Source organism: Scyliorhinus torazame, chromosome 7 (assembly GCF_047496885.1).
Source record: "Scyliorhinus torazame isolate Kashiwa2021f chromosome 7, sScyTor2.1, whole genome shotgun sequence".
Taxonomy (NCBI): domain Eukaryota; kingdom Metazoa; phylum Chordata; class Chondrichthyes; order Carcharhiniformes; family Scyliorhinidae; genus Scyliorhinus; species Scyliorhinus torazame.
Window position 1 is genome coordinate 231,031,327 of NC_092713.1, and position 16,858 is coordinate 231,048,184.

Below are 16,858 nucleotides of genomic sequence, written 5' to 3' on the forward strand. Positions count from 1 at the left end.
CACTGCATTTGACATTGGCCTATTGCAGGCCGGCGCAGCACCAGACCAAGAACCATCAAAATATAACTTTGCATTATCTGCAGACGGGTTTCACAACCAGTTTTTCAGTTGGTATGAAAATGATTCCAAGCTAGTGCAAATTCTGCAAAACGCAACATTATAGCAAGTATTTTGGGCCTCAATACAAATTATTTCCATTTCACTTCCATTTAAAAAAGAAACAGTTTGGCTATTATCAAAGTAGCAGGGGATTTGCATAATGGAGTTGAATAGCACCACAGGTATAGGTTTGAATTCCCAACCACGAGCCCTAATTTGAATCTTGGCAATGTACCATTATGTGAACTTGATTTTCCTATGGTTTGAGCTGCATCACCTGCCAGCTGGGCTGCAAGGTGATATATTTTGTTACAAATGCAATTTACAGTTGTATTACAGTTACAGTTTGGGGAGATGAAAAGATTAGTGAGACAATCCTGCCCCAAGTGTATATATCTCTTGTCAATTAAGACAGCTAGAGAGAAGTCAGCCACTCACTCTCCAACAATTATTATGACAGGAGAAGGTTTGCAGCCAAATAATCTCAATGCTGATATCAACAGGAAATTTATGGCTAAATTAAATTCTGGAATAGTATTTGATTGCCTGTTTAAAACCACATGACAATTTTCTTTCTTCAAACTTCCCAAGAATATCATGGGTACATTCTATGGGTACAATTGTGTCTTTCAAAAAGCATTTAGATGGTTACATGGGTAAGATGGGTATAGAGGGTTATGGGCCAAGTGCGGGCAACTGGGACTAGCTTAATGGTAAAAAACTGGGCGGCATGGACTGGTTGGGCCGAAGGGCCTGTTTCCATGCTGTAAACTTCTATGATTCTATGATTCTATCAAAGGAAACAATCAATGACGACAAAATAAAAATGGTGTTATTTTGAAGGTAAAACATCTATGATCAAATAGACTGTGTCTTTTTGCTACCAGAGGCAATTGGGTTATTTCAATCTTGAGGGGATGTTGAAGCATGGTAGCACAGTGGTTAGCACTGTTGCTTCACAGCGCCAGAGTCCCAGGTTCGATACTCGGCTTGGGTCACTGTCTGTGCGGAGTCAGCACGTTATCCCTGTGTCGCCGTGGGTTTCTTCCGGATGCTCCGGTTTTCTCCCACAAGTCCCGAAAGGCGTGTCATAATATCCACTCATGTATATAATGAGATGCAGACAGGCAGTGATTGACACACAGGATGACCAGTAAGCACACAACACAGTGCAGCCAATCACCAGACAGGACACTACCACTATAAAGCCAGAGGGCACTAGGTTTCCCGCTCTCTCGGGACCCAGCCACTGAGACAGTCAGAGTCCACGAGCTAGCAAGTGCAAACACCATGCGGTAGCTAGTAAGTCTGGTCAGGCTACTACAAGGTCTCCAGTCAGTTCAGTATAGTGTCGACCCACAGCTGAATATGTATATCAGTTCTATCATTGAATAAAACAGTGTTGGCTCTTCTCCAGTGTTAGACGTCTGTTTCTAGCTTCCCTGCATCGAGTGCAGTCCACATCGAACCTACCTGTCTAACACATCATGGTACCAGAGTGATATTGATCTTGACGGACCTACCTCGAGTGAATCAGCATTGACCAGCAAGCAGCCATCCGGTGAAATGGAAAACATCCAGCCTCCTCCGCAGCTCCGCATCTCCGGCAACGTCTGCGCCAATTGGAAAATCTTCAAGCAAAAGTTCCTCTTGTACATCGAGGCCTCCGACCTCGAAGCAGCATCGGGTGCCAGGAAGATCGCGCTATTTCTCTCCACCACGGGGGACCACGCATCCACATCTACAACTCCCTTACGTTCGCTGACGGGGAAGACAAAACAAAATTCAAAACAGTCCTGCTGAAGTTTGACAGCCACTGCGACATTGAGGTGAATGAGAGCTTTGAACGGTACGTTTTCCAGCAAAGGCTTCAGGGTAAGGATGAACCTTTTCAGTCCTTCGTGGCCCATCTCCGCATCCGAGGGCAGTCATGTAACTATGACTCGACGGCTGATTCCATGATCCGGGATCAGATCGTTTTCGAGGTCCACTCTGACTCCCTTCGGCAGCAGCTCCTGAAAGTCAAACAGTTGACCTTCTCGGTCGCTATCGAGACGTGCGTTGTCCATGAGCATGCTAAGAATCGTTACTCCCACATCAGGGCGGCAGAAACTGCAAAGCTGGCCTCCCACGAGGCGGAACGGGTGCAGGCCATTGCACAAATGCAGGGCCTGAGCATCGAGGAGAGTGGCCGTTTCGTGCGCTTTTCCCGGTTCCCTGCGCATGCGCGCCACAACCGAGTGGACAACGAGCCCGACAACCCAACTGCGCAGGTGCGTACGTCGACTGACCGCACTGCGCATGCGCGATGGCACACGGAACGCGCTGACGTCGGCATCATGACGTGTCTGAATTGTGGCTCCGCCAATTTAAAGCGGCAATTTCCGGCAAAAGGACGCCGGTGTCTACAGTGTGGCAAGCTTGGCCACCACGCAGCCCTTTGCAGATCTGCTCCACCACTCAGCAGCCAGCGATCCCAGCTGCGGCGCAGAAGTCTCCGCTCAATACAACAAGGCATGCCAGATTCCGGTCCCGACAGCCCAACAGACCCTGATGCTGAGTGCCTCAAGTCCCCATACCGGGTGGGCATCATAACTACACATGCGCTGCCTTCCACCACAACGGCGAAACGCCTCTCGATCCTCAGTGTGCATCCTGACGACGAGTGGTGTGCTGTCCTCACAGTTAACAAGGCTCGCATCCGATTTAAACTGGACACCGCTCATCAGCGAACCTCATCTCAAAATCCGACCTCGACACCATCCGCGCCAGACCAAGCATTCTTCCACTGGCCTGCCAGCTCCTTGACTACAATGGCAATGCCATAGCTGCCAGTGGCTCCTGTCAACTGGGGGTATTCAATAAGGCAATCAAGGCAACACTGCGGTTTGAAATTGTCAGGCCTGACAGAGTGTCCCTGCTCGGTACACGAGCCTGCAAGCTCCTGAACCTGGTTCAGCGAGTCCACACCATGTCATCATCACTGGCGACGGCCTCGCCTGATGGAAACTTGCAAGCCGACATAGGTGACATTCTCACGCTGTACCACAGCGTATTCGATGGAATGGGCACGCACCCATACCGATATAAAATCCTGCTCAAGCCGAACGCCACTCCTGTAATTCATGCACCACGCCGGGTGCCGGCACCCCTCAAGGATTGTCTGAAGAAGCAATTACAGGACCTCCAAGACCAGGACATCATATTGAAGGTCACAGAGCCAACAGACTGGGTCAGCTCCATGGTGTGCGTCAAGGAGCCGTCAGGGGAGCTTCGCATTTGCATTGGCCCTAAGGATTTAAACCGCAACATCATGCGGGAGCGTTACCTGATACCAAAACGTGAAGAGTTGACTAGTGAGATGGCTCATGCCAAATTCTTTACTAAGCTGGACGCCTCCAAGGGTTTTTTGGCAAATACAGCTGGACATGTCCAGTCGCAAGCTGTGCACGTTCAACACCCCGTTCGGTCGCTACTGCTACAACCGGATGCCTTTTGGGATCATATCTGCCTCCGAAGTATTTCACCGCATCATGGAGCAGATGATGGAGGGCATCGAGGGGGTGGGAGTATACATTGACGACGTAATTATCTGGTCCACAACGCCCCAGGAACACATCGCTCGCCTCAAGAAGGTATTCCAGAGAATTCATGAACATGGTCTCCAGCTCAACAGGGCCAAGTGCTCATTTGGTCAATCGGATATTAAGTTCCTGGGTGACCACATCTCGCAGCAGGGCATGCGGCCAGATGCCGACAAGGTCTCAGCAATCAACGCCATGAAGACCCCGGAGGACAAGAAGGCGGTCCTCCGCTTCCTCGGGATGGTCAACATGCTCGGGAAATTCGTTCCCAATATGGCATCCCACACCACGGCCCTCCACCATCTCGTCAAGAAGTCGACGGAATTCCAGTGGCTGCCCACGCATGAAGAGAAATGGTGCGAGGTGAAAGCAAAGCTCACCACAACCCCGGTTCTCGCGTTCTTTTACCCAACCAAGGAAACCAAGATATCGACTGATGCAAGCCAGGACGTCATTGGGGCGGTGCTCCTTCAGCGAGATGACTCCTCGTCCTGGGCTCCAGTAGCGTATGTCTCCAAGGCCATGACGCCCACTGAGTAACGGTACGCTCAGCTTGAGAGGGAGTGTCTGGGCCTCCTGACAGGAATAGTCACGTTTCACGACTACGTTTACGGCCTGCCAAAATTCACGGTAGAAACGGACCAGAGGCCTCTAGCCCATATAATCCAGAAGGATTTAAATGACATGACACCTCGGTTACAGCGAATTCTTCTTAAGCTACGCCGCTATGACTTCGAACTTGTCTACACGCCAGGCAAAGAGCTGATCGTTGCAGATGCCCTATCCAGGTCCATTACATACCGTGTGAACAAAGTGACTTCATCTGCCACATAGAAGCGCAAGTGCAGTTGTGTGCCACCAACCTTCCGGCCTCTGACGAACGGGTGGTCCAAATTCGTGAGGAGACGGCCAAGGATCCTCTGCTGCAGCGTGTGATGCAGCACCTTGCCAATGGCTGGCAGAAGGGACAATGTCCCCAGTTCTATAACGTAAAGGACGACCTGACGGTGGTGGAGGGAATCCTTCTGAAACTCGACAGGATCGTAATTCCTCAGAGCATGCAGGCTATGGTGCTGGGCCAACTTCACGAGAGTCACCTTGGGATTGAGAAATGCCGATGCAGAGCTCGGGAGGCAGTCTATTGGCCGGGCATCAGCCAGGACATTGCCGACACAGTCCTCAACTGCCCTACCTGTCAGAACAAGCTCAACCCAAGGGAACGCTGCAACAGCACAAGATTGTGACCTCACCGTGGTCCAATGTAGGTGTAGATCTTTTCCACGCCAAGGGGCGTGACTACGTACTCCTGGTCGACTACTTCTCCAGTTACCCAGAAGTGGTGAAACTGTCCAATCTCACGTCGAAGGCGGTAATCAAAGCCTGCAAAGAGACGTTTGCCAGGTATGGGATTCCGCTCACGGTAATGAGCGACAACGGTCCTTGCTTTTACAGCCAGGAATGGTCTGATTTTGCACAGTCCTACAACCTCCGTCACGTAACCTCCAGTCCCCACTACCTGGAGTCAAACGGGAAGGCCGAGAAAGGGGTCCATATTGTAAAGTGGTTGTTGTGCAAAGCTGCAGACTTAGGCTCCGACTTCAACCTGGCGATGCTGACATACAGGGCAACCCCACTGTCCACTGGGTTGTCTCCAGCGCAGATGTTCATGAATCGCACTCTGAGGACCACAGTTCCAACCATCCATGTTCCAGACCTTGACCACCTCATGGTCTTACAGAAAATGCAGCAACCAAGGGCCCAACAGAAGGCCACATACGATGCTCATGCCACGGATCTACCCGAGCTGGCCCCAACTGATCATATTCGTGTCCAGTTGCCTGAGGGCGGCTGGTCAGCCACAGCTGTTGTGATCAAACAAATGGCCCCAAGATCGTTCCTTGTCCGCATGGCTGATGGCACCCTGCTACGGCGCAACAGACGGGCACTACGAAGAGTTCCACGCCCGCTACCTGACCGAAGTGTCCCACTGCTTACGATGCTTCCTCCGGACGTACCCTGCCACGAGGCCTGCCACGATCTACCAGCAATCCTGCCGGCCCATGCGACCACCGCGATGGCAGCGATCCCGCCTATCCACGTGCAGGCGGCTCCTGATCCACCTCTGCGGTGATCAACAAGAATTTGTCGCCCACCACAAAGACTGAATCTGTAGACTGAGCTTTCGTACATTTTGTGACTTCATCGATTTAACCTCTGTAAATATTATTTTGTTTGCCATGTATCTGCACTATCGACACCTTCCTATGTATATACGTTCATTTAGACACCTTTTGTATATAGTCAGGCATATATATATGTATATATATACGCACGCACACCTTAGTATTTGTCTATCTAAAAAAAAAGGGGAGATGTCATAATATCCACTCATGTATATAATGAGATGCAGACAGGCAGTGATTGACACACAGGATGACCAGTGAGCACACAACATAGTGCAGCCAATCACCAGACAGGATACTACCATTATAAAGCCAGAGGGCACTAGGTTTCCCGCTCTCTCGGGACCCAGCCACTGAGACAGTCAGAGGCCACGAGCTAGCAAGTGCAAACACCTTGCGGTAGCTAGTAAGTCTGGTCAGGCTACTAAAAGGTCTCCAGTCAGTTCAGTGTAGTGTCGACCCACAGCTGAATATGTATATCAGTTCTATCGTTGAATACAACAGTTGTTGGATCTTCTCCAGTGTTAGACGTCTGTTTCTAGCTTCCCTGCATCGAGTGCAGTCGACATCGAACCTACCTGTCTAACACATCAAGGCGTGCTTGTTAGGTGAGTTGGACATTCTGAATTCTCCCTTTGTGTTCCCGAATATGGTGATTGGGGGCTTTTCACAGTAACTTCATTGCAGTGTTAATATAAGTCTACTTGTGACAATAAAGATTATTATTAAGATTGAAGCAAAAGCAATGACAGTTTTTCTGTATTATCCCTCAAATACACAAAGCGGTTTCAGTGTACCCTTCATCACTCAGGGGAAACAAATGAGCAGATCGAGGTTTGCATTTTATTAGATTGGGAGAACTGGGAAAGTCAGCAGCACTGAAGGGACTCCTGCTCATCACTAAAGAGGACTTCTCTATTTTTCTATCTTAATAGGAGGGATCTGTGAGAGGATAGACTTGGAGCAAAGTGTGTAATGAGGTTTGTGCTCAATAATTCCCTGTCCAGTAATGACACCTTGGGAATTCGTGCTTCAGGAAATGCAGCAAAGATGTGTGACAGCCTCTGATGTCACTCAGATCTTGGGCATAACCTTAGACTATGTAGTATGATAAGGACACCGTATGAGGTCATGCAGGGAAAAGCACTGCAGGTTGCGGGACTTAAAGTCCCCATATAATGATGTATAAGTAACACAAAATGAATACACCTTCTTCTCCATGGCATTGACAGTTTATGGAACAGGGTCTTAGGGCACAATTATACAGCCTCATCGCGCCTGACTCGGTCATGTGGCGAGACTGGTAAATCTGGCGGGCTGATGCTTGGGACAGAGACGTCACGATCTGGATCTCGCCCTTACCGGGTAGGATCCAGATTTGCATATTCAAGTGAGCAGTTAGGCTCACTTGAATATGTCTGTGTCAGAGAATACCAAGGCACGTAGTGCCGTTTAGTACTGGTTTCCACAAACGTGGATCAAGCGTAACGGCACTTGGGGGAGTTTCCCAGGCGATTGGAGGTGGTCGGGCACTGGGAAGGGTGGTACCCAGGAACCTCAATGCCACATAGGCCCCTTGGCAGTGCCAGTCTGGCACCTTGGCAGTGCCAATCTAGCACTGCCAGGGTGCCAGGCTGGCAATGCCAAGGTGACCAAGTGCCAGTTTGCCCTTGCTGGGAATCAGGTCCAGCAGTGCCCTGGCATTATGAGCTGGGAGGGGGAGAACTCGAGGACCCACCTAATCAACAAGTCGGGGTGTTGGCGGGGTGAGGAGGCCAAGGTGGGGGATTGAGAGATCGGGCCAGCATTGAAAAATGATACCTTGATCTCTTCCTGCACTGACAAGGTGAGCTAGTCAGGAAATGAAGCTAAGTGAAGCCGCAGCAGGGCGTTCCTTGAGGCTAAACGCGCCCAAAATGGGATTCTGTTTCTTTTTGGATTGGATTGGTTTATTGTCACATGTACCGAGGTACAGTGAAAAGTATTGTTCTGCGTGCAGCTCAAACAGATAATTCCATACATGGGTGGCATGGTAGCACAGTGGTTAGCACTGTTGCTTCACAGCTCCAGGGTGCCAGGTTCGATTCCCGGCTTGGGTCACTGTCTGTGCGGAGTCTGCGCGTTCTCTCCGTGTCTGCGTAGGTTTTTCTCCGGGTGCTTTAGTTTCCTCCCACAGTCCAAAGACATGCTGTTAGGTGAATTGAACATTCTAAATTCTCCCTTGACGTACCTGAACAACCGCCGGAATGTGGCAACTAGGGGCTTTTCATCGTAACTTCATTGCAGTGTTAATGTAAGCCTACTTGTGACGCGAATAAAGATTATTATCATACATAATAGGGCAAACATAAAATACACAATGTAAATACATAGACACAGGCATTGGGTGAAGATGTTTGACGAGATCAGGTCAGTCCATAAGTCCATCAGTCCATAAGAGGGTTGTTTCGGAGTCTGTTAACAGCGGGGAAGAAGTTGTCTTTGATTCTGTTAGTGCATGTTCTCAGACTTTTGTATCTCCTAGCCGATGGAAGAGGTTGGAAGACCGGTTGGGAGGGATCTTTGATTATGCTGTCCACTTTCCCAAGGCAGCACGAGGTGTAAACAGAGTCGATGGATAGGAGGCAGGTTCGTGTGATGGACTAGGTGGTGTTCACGATTCTCTGTAGTTTCCTCCGGTCTTGCGCCGAGCAGTTGCCATACAAGGCCGTGATGCAACCAGATAGGATGCTTTCTGTGGTGCATCTGTAAAAGTTGGTAAGAGTCAATGTGGACATGGTGAATTTCCTTAGTTTCCAGAGAAAGTATAGGTGCTGTGTGCTTTCTTGGTTGTAGCATCGACATGTATGGACAAGGACAGATTTTTGGTGATGTGCACACCTAGGAATTTGAAGCTGTCAACCATCTCCACCTCAGCTCCGTTGATGGAGACAGGGGTGTGTACAGTGCTTTGCTTCCTGAAGTCAATGACCATCTCTTTAGTTTTGCTGACATTGAGAGATAGATTGTTGTCATTGCGCCACTCCACTAGGTTCTCTATCCCCCTCCTGTACTCTGATTCATCGTTGTTAAATCACACCTATAGTCTCATAAGAACTGTGAGGTGACTGAAAGATGGCACTCTGCTACAGTAAAGACATACTTTTGGAGGTAATAAAATATAATTGAAGAGAACAAGAATTTGTGCAGTACTGGAAACAGCTCTCAATTACAATCTCCATCTTAAACTACAATTGTGCACCAATTACCTCCATGCTGCTTTCCTCCTGTCCCTCATCAACCTCTCATGGGCTGCAGCCCATCATTCTACTCCTTGTCAGAAATCAGACAATGATGATTGTAGAAACTTTAACTGGGCTACAGAGCAGCAGCCCACTACAGTCCATTCAACACTAATGGTTAACTTCAGAATTTGGGCATTATACTTAACAGTGACTTTGGTGTATTTAGACTGTGCTGGTGCATAGGAGTTCATAAGCCATCATTGCAAAGGTTAGCTTTAATCCTCCCCATTTTTTCATTCTTTCAGAAACCACAAGTAATTCAGGCAAAATAATCTACTACTGCATACAAGCATTAAGGATTCTCCCCAGGAAATGGACATTAAGATACAGAATTACATTCCTATTGATAGGATCCAGCTGATGTTAATACCCCAGAGTGAAATCTGGTTCGCTAGGTCCTAGACTGGATTCTCCGCCGGTGGGATGCTCCGTCCTGCCGCCAGCCCGGGGGTTTCCCGTCGGCGTGGGGCTGCCCCACAATGGGAAACCACATTGACCATCCGGCGTAACTGAACATCTCGCCGGTGTGCTGAAACAGAAATGTGGCATGGCGGGGCACACAATCCAGCCCCCTATCTTTTTTAAGAAGCCATGGAGGAAAGCTACTGAACCAACTCTTAGGAGTCTGCTGCTGAAAGTTTAACATCAAGAATAAAACATTTATTAAGACAAGAAACACGAACTATATTAAACCAGACGAAAAGGTTGGAAAGATCTCAATACAAACACATGGGGCGAAATTCTCCCCCAACGGCGCGATGTCCGCCGACTGGCGCCAAAAACGGCACCAATCAGACGGGCATCACATCCGCATCTTTGGGGGCCGAGCCCCAACATTGAGGGGCTAGGCCGGCGCCGGAGGGATTTCCGCCCCGCCAGCTGGCGGAAATGGCATTTGTTGCCCCGCCAGCTGGCGGAAATGGCGTTTGTTGCCCCGCCAGCTGGCGCGAAAATGCGGCGCATGCGCGGGAACGTCAGCAGCCGCCGACAGTTTCCCGCGCATGCGCAGTGGGGAGAGTCTCTTCCGCCTCCGCCATGGTGGAGGCCGTGGCGGAGGCGGAAGGGAAAGAGTGCCCCCACGGCACAGGCCCGCCCGCGGATCGGTGGGCCCCGATCGCGGGCCAGGCCACCGTGGGGGCACCCCCTGGGGTCAGATCGCCCCACGCCCCCCCCAGGACCCCGGAGCCCGCCTACACCGCCTGGTCCCGCCGGTAAATACCAGCTTTGATTTATGCCGGCGGGACGGGCAATTTCTGGGCGGGACTTCGGCCCATCCGGGCCGGAGAATTGAGCGGGGGGTCCCGCCAACCGGCGCGGCCCGATTCCCGCCCCCGCCCAATCTCCGGTACCGGAGACTTCGGCGGGGGCAGGGGCGGGATTCACGGCGGCCAACGGCCATTCTCCGACCCGGCGGGGGGTCGGAGAATGACGCCCTTGATGATTCAATTTCCCAATATTCCTTTACACAGCAATATCTTTACAGACACATAAACCAGTGAAGAGTCACCAATGGCTTGACACAAATGCTCCATGCTTGTGACTGGCACATGAGCAACCAGTTTTCTTCCAGCAAATTCTTGAGCATTTACTTGATACTTCTCAGCCGACATGTATCTCTCCCTGAGACACCGAAAAATAACCACACTTTAATTCACAATTTCTGTAGCAATACAATGAAACTGATCACGTTACTGAGTCCTATAACTGGCTATTTAGTTACCGACTGACCCATTCGCCTTGTATTTTTATTTTCTCAGAGGGCTGAAAAATCTCTGTCTTCACTCTCTGACACACCCTGAAACCTTCTCTGTCTGTCTCTGTGCCACTTGTCGCTAGGCAACAGCCCAGTTTTTTTCTACTTTGGGTTTTCATCCCCCCCCAAGTCACTACATTCCCTTTTTAAATTTCCACTTTTTAATCCATTTCTTTAAATTCAAAGGTTGTAAAATCTCATTATTAAAATGTATAAACAAACCCAAAAGATTGAACTTTCAGCCTCAGGTGCAGCCAGATCTCCAGGCACCAAGGCTCATAAACAACCAAAAATGAAACTGAAACCATTTACCTTTCTTAACACACAAATGTGTATGTATATATATATATATTCAACTTACAAATCATGGGCGAAATTCTCCCCCAACGGCGGGATGCCCGCCGACTGGCGCCAAAGCCGGCGCCAATCAGACGGGCATCGCGCCGGCAAAAAGGTGCGGAAGTCTCCGCATCTTTGGCGGCCTAGCCCCAACATTGAGGGGCTAGGCCGACGCCGGAGGGATTTCCGCCCCGCCAGCTGGCGGAAATGGCGTTTGTTGCCCTGCCAGCTGGCGCGGAAATGCGGCGCATGCGCGGGAGCGTCAGCGGCCGCTGTCAGTTTCCCAGCGCATGCGCGGGAGCGTCAGCGGCCGCTGTCAGTTTCCCGCGCATGCGCAGTGGGGAGAGTCTCTTCCGCCTCCGCCATGGTGGAGGCCGTAGCGGAGGCGGAAGGGAAAGAGTGCCCCCACAGCACAGGCCCGCCCGCGGATCGGTGGGCCCCGATCGCGGGCCAGGCCACCGTGGGGGCACCCCCGGGGTCAGATCGCCTCGCGCCCCCCCCCAGGACCCCGGAGCCCGCCCACGCCGCCTGGTCCCGCCGGTAAATACCAGGTTTGATTTACGTTGGCGGGACAGGCAATTCCTGGGCGGGACTTCGGCCCATCCGGGCCGGAGAATCCAGTGGGGGGTCCCGCCAACCAGCGCGGCCGGATTCCCGCCCCCGCCCAATCTCCGGGAGCGGAGACTTCGGCGGGGGCGGGATTCACGGCGGCCAACGGCCATTCTCCGACCCGGCGGGGGGTCGGAGAATGACGCCCCATATATTTATCTGATCGCTATGACTAAAAACCTTGAGAATATTTGTGGAGTGATATCTCTTGTTCATACCTGAATGGGGGCTTATCTGATGAGAGCTGGTAGTCATATGGGCATGCGTTCTGGAGCCTTAGGATGGTCACAATCTGGTAAATGCTCCCTTTTAGTTGGTATACCTACCCCAGGGAAGTCACTGAGGTACTTCACCCCCACCCAAATTGCATTAGACATTTGTTTTACACTTGCATGACCTGTTGACTGGCGTTTCTGGTATCCTAGTGACCCTACTGCCGAGAATTTAATGCCATTTTTATCTTTGTCACTACAGGAATAGACATTGTAATGAAGACATCTGGTCCTGCTTGTGAGTCTGGCGTAATGGCATTGCTTCAGTCACTGCTTCAACAGTGAAATGCTGCAGGCAGAGCATCTGGCAAAATAATGAACTTTTCATTGGAATCAATGTAGCAATAATTTAAGAATGGAAATATGATTTTAGCTTGCTTGCAATGCTGCCTTCGCAAATTGAGTATGCCGAAACATAGTTCACTTTTAGTCTTATAGGACTAGCCCAGAGATAGAAAACGAAGGCCTTGTTGACAAATCCCAATGATCCTTGTTGTTATCCTTGGCTCACTCTGAGACATGCAATTCTTTTATACTCCATGTAATGATATGTGTAGTGCCAGTGGAGTAAAGGGTTAACATCTGAAACTATGTGTAAATCAAACTCAAGATGACATTACTAATTCATTGTATATAAGACAGCATCTCTAGGAATTCTGGGAGAAGCTGAAGAGAACATGATGAGATCAGAGTGAGAATTAATTGTGGGGACATAGCACGAGGTCAAGTCATCGTGTAGTTTAATAGTTAGATAGAATTTTGATTACTGTACCACAGATTCAGTATTACTAGTTTAATATCTGTTACTATGTAAAGTGTGCAAACCTAATCAAAGTTAGCAGTGTAAAATAAAGTTCTTTTGATACAAACTTCTTGGGCAGGATTCTAAGAGCCTGCCCCGGGTTGGAGAATTGCCGGGGATGCGGAAATTCCCGCCACGCCGCTCCGATGCTGGGACGCGATTCTCCAGCGACCGCTGAGTCCCGGCGCCGTGGTTTGCTGGTGCACTGTTTGCTGGCGGAGGGAAGATGAAAATTCCCATTGAAGCCTGACAATGCAGCCGTGAAACCTGCGGACGGGGGTGGGTTGCAGCAGGACCAGAGAATTCCACCGGCAATAAATGGCCAGAGAATTCCAGCCAATATATCTACGCACCATATACATACCCATAAATTCCATAATTATCTGACATATATCAAGGGCTGGATTCTGAAAAAATGGGGCTATGTCCCCATGCTAGCGTAAAATCGCTGGCATTTCACTCTTGAATTTCCTTAAGAAAGTCTTGAGCGATTCTTCTACCTGCAGGGGGCTGGCAGGGCCCCGGAGTGCTTCTTGCAGCTCTAGCTGCGGATATGGGGCCCCGTACTTCCGGTCGGCAGTCCGTGCATGCGCACGGCGCGGCCGTGACGTGCGCGATGGCGGACTCGGACCGCGGACTGTTATCCAAAATGTAGCCCCCCCCCCCCACGAGATGGCACACGCCCGCGGATCCCTGCCGCTCGTTCGCTCCCCTGGCCGTCCAAGAGGCCCCCCCCAAATGTCCCCGCATCCCTCCCCCCGGTGATTGATCCCGCCGCCCCCCCCGCCCCCCCCCCCCCCCCCCCCCCCAACCAGGGCGGCCACGGACTGAGTCCGCAGCTGCCACAAAAGGTTCCTGATGGCTGATACATGGTTAGAACAATGCCATCGGGAACTGGGCATTATAAATCCAGTGGGATGCAGTTTTGTGCGGAGAATCACGGGGGGGGGGGGTGGGGGGGGCCTCTGTCAATGGCCCCCTAGCTGCGCCGCGTAGATCACATGTGAGCGAATCCTAAACGATTCGTCGGGGACCAGAGAATCGCTTCAGTTGCGTCGGTCCCGATTTCCTCGTAAACAGCCATTCTCCGCCCCCATGGCCAACGTGATTTCAGCACGGGGCTGCGGAGAATCCAGCCCCCTATATATTGTTGGAGTCAGCTCTTTAATTATTTTTGGTTATAACGTGTGTGATATGATAATGTGATGCTATTGGTCTGCAATCCTGCAGAGATTGCAGTCAAATTGAACCCTTCTGCAATCTGCGTTTACAATAAGAAATGACAGGGCAGCATGGTCATGCCTAATGTGGAGGCCCCAGATGAAGCAGAGAATTGTTACAATGAAGCCCACTCAGCAACTAGGAGCATCACTGAGCGGTCCATTTGGCTGCTCAAGACTCGGTTGTCAGGACCACTCCGATCGGGCTTTACAGTACAACCCCCAGGGGGTCTCGCGGATCATGAAATTAAATGAAATGAAAATCGCTTATTGTCACAAGTAGGCTTCAAATGAAGTTACTGTGAAAAGCCCCTAGTTGCCACATTCCGGCGCCTGTTTAGGGGAGGCTGGTACGGGAATTGAACCGTGCTGCTGGCCTACCTTGGTCTGCTTTCAAAGCCAGCGATTTAGCCCTGTGCTGCACAACATGACGACATGATGGAGGAGGAGGAGGAACATGAGCCCTTATCGGATGAGGAGTACCATGAGGTTGTCCAGAAGGATCCTGAAGAGAACCCAAAACAAGCTCGACAGGCTTCAGCAAGGGTCATACAGGGCTGTCGAGCCAGTGAGAACCTCATTGAATCCAGTTTCGCCATCTAGGATAACAATAGTAGGGCAGCTCTATCACCATCATCCTCCAACCATGCCTTCCCATTACCATTTAACATCCTACTTCCCATCAGCATTGTTCCACCCCACCTTCCCTTCAACCTTTTCCCCCTTTGCACAACCAGTGCTCCCCCTCCCTACTCTTTGTGTCTTCTGAACATCACACCAGTGTGATGGGCCTGGGTTGTCAGTGTTAGTGGGTCTCTTCTGTGGGATGGAGGATGATGATGACTCGCTGTGAGGTGAGATCTGGTGCTCCTCATGATGTGAGAAAGTCAGACTCCTGTCTTCTTGGGGGGGGGGGGCGCGGTCTGAGGGGGCTAGTGGTAAGTGGTGTGTTAGAGGGTTGCAAAGATTCAGGGTCAGACGCCAGAGGTTAGTGACTGGAGTGATGCCAGGGGAATTCAGGTGGGTACTCACCCTGGCAGCTCGAAGCAGGTCATTCATCTTCTTGCGACATTGCAGGCCGGTCCTCCTGGTCATGCTGCCAGCACTCACAGCCTCCGCCACCTCATCCCAGGCTGGGACATGACTTGGGCTTGATGTCTTCTGCCCACCCTGGGGAATAGGATGTCCCTCCTCTCCTCCATCATCCTGTTGATGTTGGCATCTAGGAATCTTGATGCAGCTCTTCTTGCAGCCATCTTCTTGGCTGGAAGGACAGTCTGTGCTGAGGGGAGCATTTAAAAGCAGCTCCAGCTCATTAGGGAGAACAGATGATTCCCAACCCTAGCCAATCACTCCCCTGTGGAATCATTAATCAGGCGACATGCATGTGGGCATAGTCATTGCCAATTTGTATGAAATGAATCTCACCACTTTAGCGCTCCTAGCGGGAGTCACTCTGGTTTTCTCGCTGGCGCGAATACTTAGGCTCCAAATGGGAGAATCGCGCCCTATAATGTTGGGTTCACGCTGCATGATTTTGGGTCAGAATATCCCTGGCTTTCAGTGCAAGTGCAGAGTGGCAGGGGTATGAGTTATGCATGCTCGGTTCCAGGACTCCTTTGATGGGACCTGGGGTGATGGCACAAAAATAATGACCAGGTGAGGGGGGTTTTGGCTCAAAAATAAGCCAACGTGACAAGATGATTCCGCATATGACTTCAGCATATGCCTCAGGAGCAATGGGAGTGTAAGTCTGGTGGGTAGTAGTTGCTCAGTGCAGCTGGGAGCTGGGATTCAGAGAAACCTGGGAGCAGGGATTGTCATTAGTTCAGTGTACTCAGGGAGCAGTGTCAGCACAGTGAAGCTGAAGAGTTGTCAGCTCAGTGTCCACAGAGAGTAATCTGCCCCATGGTGCTGGAAGTTGGGGTAGAAGATAATTTGGTGAGAAGTGGTCTACTTGGGTAGCACGGTAGTGCAAGTGGATAGCACTGTGGCTTCACAGTGCCAGGGTCCCAGGTTCGATTCCCCGTTGGGTCACTGTCTGTGCAGAGTCTGCACGTTCTCCCCATGTCTGCGTGGGTTTCCTCCGGGTGCTCCGGTTTCCTCCCGCAGTCCAAAGATGTGCAGGTTAGGTGAATTGGCCACGATAAATTGCCCTTAGTGACCAAAAAAGGTTAGGAGGGGTTATTAGGTTACGGGGATAGGGTGGAAGTGAGGGCTTAAGTGGGTTGGTGCAAACTCGATGGGCCGAATGGCCTCCTTCTGCACTGAATGTTCTATGAATGGCCTCCTTCTGCACTGTATGTTCTATGTACTGCTCAGCTATGTACAGATCATGCCGGTAATTAGATGCTGAGGTGAAGCATTATAAATCCAGTGGGATGCAGCTTTGGATGAAGATATTGAACAGCTGGATGCCATTGGGGCAGTCTGATTGGATGGCTGTCAAAGAGATATCAGAAGCTAAATCCTTGAAGGGGAGGAGCTGAAATCCCTTCTGAGGAAGAGAGAGTTGAAGGATTTTTGTGACTCATAGTGATCACTGATGTTTGGTGGGTTGCTGAGAAATGTATGTGACCTGTCTTGGGTGTACAGTTTGTGTTCAATCACAGTTTGCCTGTTAATTCATGTTTACCTCATTTTAATTCTGAATGTTAGAGTTTAAGATAATTAGTTGCCTTGTTGATTCTTGGATAGTAAAAATTCTTCTATT